Here is a 5493-nt window from a genome sequence, read left to right as displayed (position 1 = left end):
CACAATTGTTTAACCTTTCCCAAATTCCCAAAAATAATGAGAAATGTTTTTCTCATTAATAACTTCCTTAAATCATAAGCCCAAGTATCTTGTTGAAAGGCTATGGTCATCATAATCACTTTATTAACATAATTCCAAAATAGTTGCATAACCTCCCAGTTTCATCAATTATATATTAATACATTTATTGTCTAAAATCTAAAATATATTTCATGTATATATTATATAGAGAATATATATGTTTTTATGCATCTTGCACACCAAACCCTAATCAGAAAAATATGATACAAAGATTTGTCTTTTTTTCCATTCAACCATTTTTCCTTTTTATCCTGGGTGTGTTAATTTATTTTCTGTATAGAAGTTTTTAATTTTAATTTGATTAATTTAATTTTATATTATCAGTTATCTATCTTTTGTAATTGTTTCTATTTCATGTGCAATTAATGTATCTTTTTCCAATAATAGTGAGAATAATTAAGTCTGCTTCCTTTCTGTTTTTTAGACAATTTCATCATTTAGATTATATGTCCATTTTAATGTGTTAGGTAATAAAGCTTTAGATGGTCTAAGCTAAGGTCCTGACAGCCTACAAATATATGAAATCCTTAATAAATCTGAGTGTCACCCTTATGTAGGGACATGTTGATCTTTGTATCATTCCCATTTCAATATACATAGTTTTAAGAAAATGACATCATGTTTCTATTTTGTGTATGTATTATTATACATACATATATGGGATTGCTTCTGGTCTTACTCCACATGAAGACTGGTTTATCTTCTGCTTAGAGATCTAAGAACTACATATTCCCCTCAATGTTTTTTCTAGGTGTATCTGTGAAGAAGCAGTGAGGTTAACTTTCTTTAATGCTATTGATTCCAGCACTTCTTTCAGGTTTTCCTCACAAATGTATGAAGTTATTAGTAGTCCAGTTCCACTTAACCAGTTAACCTTGGTTAACTTTTATAAAGGAATATTAACTTTTAGACATGTAGCATGTGCCAAAAAAATTTCTCCTGAAAATTTGAGGGTATACAATATTCTATAGCATATTAGTCCCTGGGGGAAATGGATTTTGTTTTAAGGAAGTCTCTGCAAACCATTCCACCACACCAAGTTCATTTTCAAATGCAGCATGGACAGGGGGTAGATAAGTCATCTCAATTATTACTTGGCTATTATATAGGACAGGATGAAGGTAATATTCAGCAGGATTCCACTCTTGGACTACTGTTAGAATTCTTACAAGGTGTTAAGTCACTAGAATTGATAGAAACAATGCTTATGTTTACACCTTTGAGAGTTCATACATTAGCTCACACAGTTCACAAGTTTGGGAGATTCACAAGTCAGTATTCAGTATGAGACAAGTTTACACCTCCCCACTCTCTCAGAGGAGGAGTCAACCTTTGGGTTGACTTTAACCTTTAAGAGATCATATATAAGAAGCTCTCAATCTCAGGGAGGAGTTCAGTTGGAGATACTGAGAGCCACAAGTCAGTGAAGATTTAATTGAAGAGATTGAAAGCCAGAAGTCAGTTAGTTGAAGAGATTGAGAGCCAGACTTCAGTTGAGAGAGTAGAATCAAGATTCAGAGAGAGCTGGAGACTGAAGCTGGCAGACAAGCTGCAAGAGCTCTTGGAACCAAGGAGGGAGATAGGCCTCTAAGAAAGCTTACCGGGCTATTTTGGAAGAGACAATAAAAGACTTAACTTTTATCAGCTGGCTGCGTTTGAGGTGATTATTACTCTGAACCGAAACAAAGGCTGCCTCCAGAAACCTCCCAAGAAACCTGCTCCTAGAGAGAATGATCATATTTTAGAAAAAAAGAACACCACCACAGACTACCTAGTAGCTCATTCCATTGAACTCTCTCTCTCTCTCTCTCTCTTTCTCTCTCTCTCTTTCTCTCTCTCTCTCTCTCTCTGTCTCTCTCTCTTTCTTTCTCTTTCTCTCTATCTGTGTGTGTGTGTGTATATATATATATATATATATATATATATATATAGTTTATGTGTGTGTATACATACATATACACACATCTATAGTGACAGAAATTAAAACATTATCTTTTTCTTCTTGCTTATTGAGTCTTTGCTTCTATCCTCTACATGTTCAAAAGGCAATGTAATATCTAACATGGCAATGGTTCAATATAGGTAGGAAAATAAACTGAATTGATATAGAGAACTTTCAGATAAGAATATTCCTTATATTGATGGAGATTGACACTTTATTGAGTTCTATTTGGTCTTAAGTCGTAGTATTGAACTTGGAGTGATTAAGACCCCAAATTCAAATTCTGTCTCATTAGTTGTGTGACTTTGAACAACCTTTCTTAACTTTAGTTTCCTTTCATCTATAAGAAACATAATGAGTTTGTTCAGTCATTTTTATTCAGTCTTTGTGAACCCATTTGGGATTTTTTGGGCAAAAATACTGGAGTGATTTGTCATTTTCTTCTCTAGCTCATTTTACAGATAATAAAACTGATACGAACAGGATAGAGTGACTTTCTTGGGACCATCCAACAAGTGTTTGAGGCCAACTTTGAACTTGGGAATATGAGTCTTCCTGACTCCAGACCTGACCCTATCATCTGTGCCACTTAGCTATTATCCAAATAATAACATCTACTAAAATGTTTTGTAAACTTAGAGCACTTTATAGAGATATTATTATTATTTCTGATTCTGAAAGTGTCCCTTGTTCTGCTATGTCATAATTCTTAATACATGGTTACTCTACTGAAATCAGTTCAAGTAAAAAGGAAGAGAAAAGTATTTCAGTAGAGTAGAATTATATAATCTTTATACCATTCTATACACTAAAGAATTTCTGCCTTGGAAATAGAAAGCTCTCTCCTCCAGCATGGAAATATTTATGAGGATCTTTATGGTACTGTAGGATTGAGAGGGGGGCTCTTTTCACAAAATTAAATTTTGGACTTCAATCACTTTAACATATGCTTACTCTACCAGAGAGGAGACATGGCTACACATTCCCCATGTCTCTCTCCCTTTAATATCTCATTTTGAACATTTATTATTGACTCATCCACATCCTGGTTCAATCAACAGTCTTGAATAAGAAATAAGAAAAAATAATTACAATAGCTCACGAGGTATTTTGAAGCAGGCTATACTAGTTTTTGTAGCAAAGTAGTACAGGCTGTCCTCCATGATTAAATGAAACTAAATATCATTCCAGGCATATACATATCTGTGTTCCATTTAATCCATGTAACATATAGAAATTTAAGAGATTAATGGTTATCCTATTTCCATCTTGTATTCCTACTATCTTCTAATATCAGTTTGAGCTGGATATAGGGCATATAGTATCTCAAGACAGTAATTTCATTTAGCCACAGTTAATTCAAAATTTAATACAACATTTCCACTTGGTGTTACCTTATTCCTTTTTATGTCTAAGAATGAATATGGTTTCAGATACTATAAGAATATACATACAAGTATGACAAAAATTATCTGAGGTAACTTAAATTTTTAATTTGTATATAATATTTTTAAATGTTTTAAGGGGCTTTTATGACATGTATCTCTTAAAGATCTATTATAACTAAAACCATTCCCAATAAGTTTAGCAGTGAAATAGGGTTGCCTTCATCACCATTACTATTCAATATTGTATTAGAAATGTTAGCTTAGCAATTAAAAAAAAAGAAATTAAAGGAATTAGAGTAAGTAATGAGGAAACCAAATTATCACTCTTTGCAGATGATATGATGGTGTTCTTAGAGAATCAACTAAAATACTACTAGAGAAAATTCACAACTTTAGCAAAGTTGCAGGATACAAAATAAATCCACAAAATCATTAACATTTCTATATGTTACCAACAAATTCCAACAATAAGAGATACAAAGAGAAAGTTCATTTAAAATAACTGTAGAGAATGTAAAATATTTCAAAGTCTATCTGGCAAGAAAAAGTAGGGAACTATATGAACACAATTACAAAAATACTTTCCACACAAAAAAGACATCTAATCAATTGAAAGAATATTAAGTGCTCCTGGGTAGGCTGAGCTGATATAATGAAAAAAATAAATTAATCTACTTATCCAGTGCCACACCAATCAACCTTCTGAGAAATTATTTATAGAACTAGAAAAAATAATAACAAAGTTCATCTGGATGAAGAAAAGGTCAAGAATTTCAAGGGAATTAATGGAAAAGCTGCAAATGAATGTGACTTAGCTATACCAGATCTAAAACTATATTATAAAACAGCAGTCATCAAAACCATTTGACTTTGGCTAAGGAATTAGAGTTGATGATCAATGAAATAGGTTAGGTTCACAATCACAGTAGTCAGTGACTACCGTAATCTAGTGTTTAATAAATAGAAGTACTCCAACTCTGAGAAAAGTGACAAACAGTTGCTGGGGAATATGGAAAATAGTATGGCAGAAACTAGGCATTGACCAACACCTAACTAAGTGGATTAAAAAATGGAATTATGCAACATGCAGGATTTATAAGAAAAATATTTGATATAGAGAGACATAGAGCCAAGAGCATAATTTATTATGCTTCAGCCAAAGTAAACAATGAAATAGTAAAGATATTAAATGTGTATGTACCAAGTGGTAGAACAATCAAATTCCTAGAGAAGATTTTAAGCCACTTACAGGAATAAATAGAAAGCAAGACTATATTAGTGGTATCTCAACTTTCCCCTCTCAGAATCAGAAAAAAAAAAAAAAACTAATAACAAAATAAACAAGAAAGAACTAGGGAGATTAATAGAATCATAGAAAACCTATATATGATAGACCTCTGGAGAAAATTGAATAGGTTTAGAAAAGAATTAACCTTTTTCTTAGCAGTACATGACATAAACTCCAGCTTCTGAAAACTCACTATAGACTTGTACCTCATACCCCATACCAAAAAAAAAAAAAAAAAAGTCAAAATGGGTACATTACTTGGGCATAAAGCATGATACCATAAACGAATTAGGAGAACAAGGGAAATTTTACCTATGATATTGGAGGAATTTAGGACCAAAGAAGAACTAGAGAACATTATGAAAGGCAAAATGGACAATTTTGATTGCATTAAATTATAAAGATTTTTGCATAAACAAAACCAACAGAAACAAGATTAAGAGAGAAAAACAAAGTTGGGGAAAAAATCTTTACAGGCAATGTTTCTGATAAAGTACTTATTTCTAAAATAGATAAAGAATTTGTGTCAAAATTTTAAGAATACAAGTCATCCTTGCATTATGCCACCCACAAACCACTACTTTCAGCCCAATTTACACATTGTGAAAATAGACCTGGGGAAAGTATGATATCATCCTGATTTCAGGAACTACAGATTGATGTTTTGCCTTCTAAACTGGACTTTCATTATAGCAATAAAAATACAGTCTAACTGTTTTTCAAACTCAGTAAATTAGTGTAAAATGCTACTTGAAATCACTCTTTTAAAATATTTCTATTTTAAATATGTTCAT

At 32.0% G+C, this 5493-nt stretch overlaps 1 pseudogene; it reads right to left on the bottom strand.

The window, feature by feature from the left end:
- Positions 1 to 593: 593 nt before the first annotated feature.
- On the bottom strand, positions 594 to 693 carry LOC111720347 (annotated as a pseudogene).
- Positions 694 to 5493: the final 4800 nt, after the last annotated feature.

Source organism: Sarcophilus harrisii, chromosome 2 (assembly GCF_902635505.1).
Source record: "Sarcophilus harrisii chromosome 2, mSarHar1.11, whole genome shotgun sequence".
Classification (NCBI taxonomy): Eukaryota; Metazoa; Chordata; class Mammalia; order Dasyuromorphia; family Dasyuridae; genus Sarcophilus; species Sarcophilus harrisii.
This window is presented reverse-complemented; position numbering and strand designations above follow the sequence as displayed.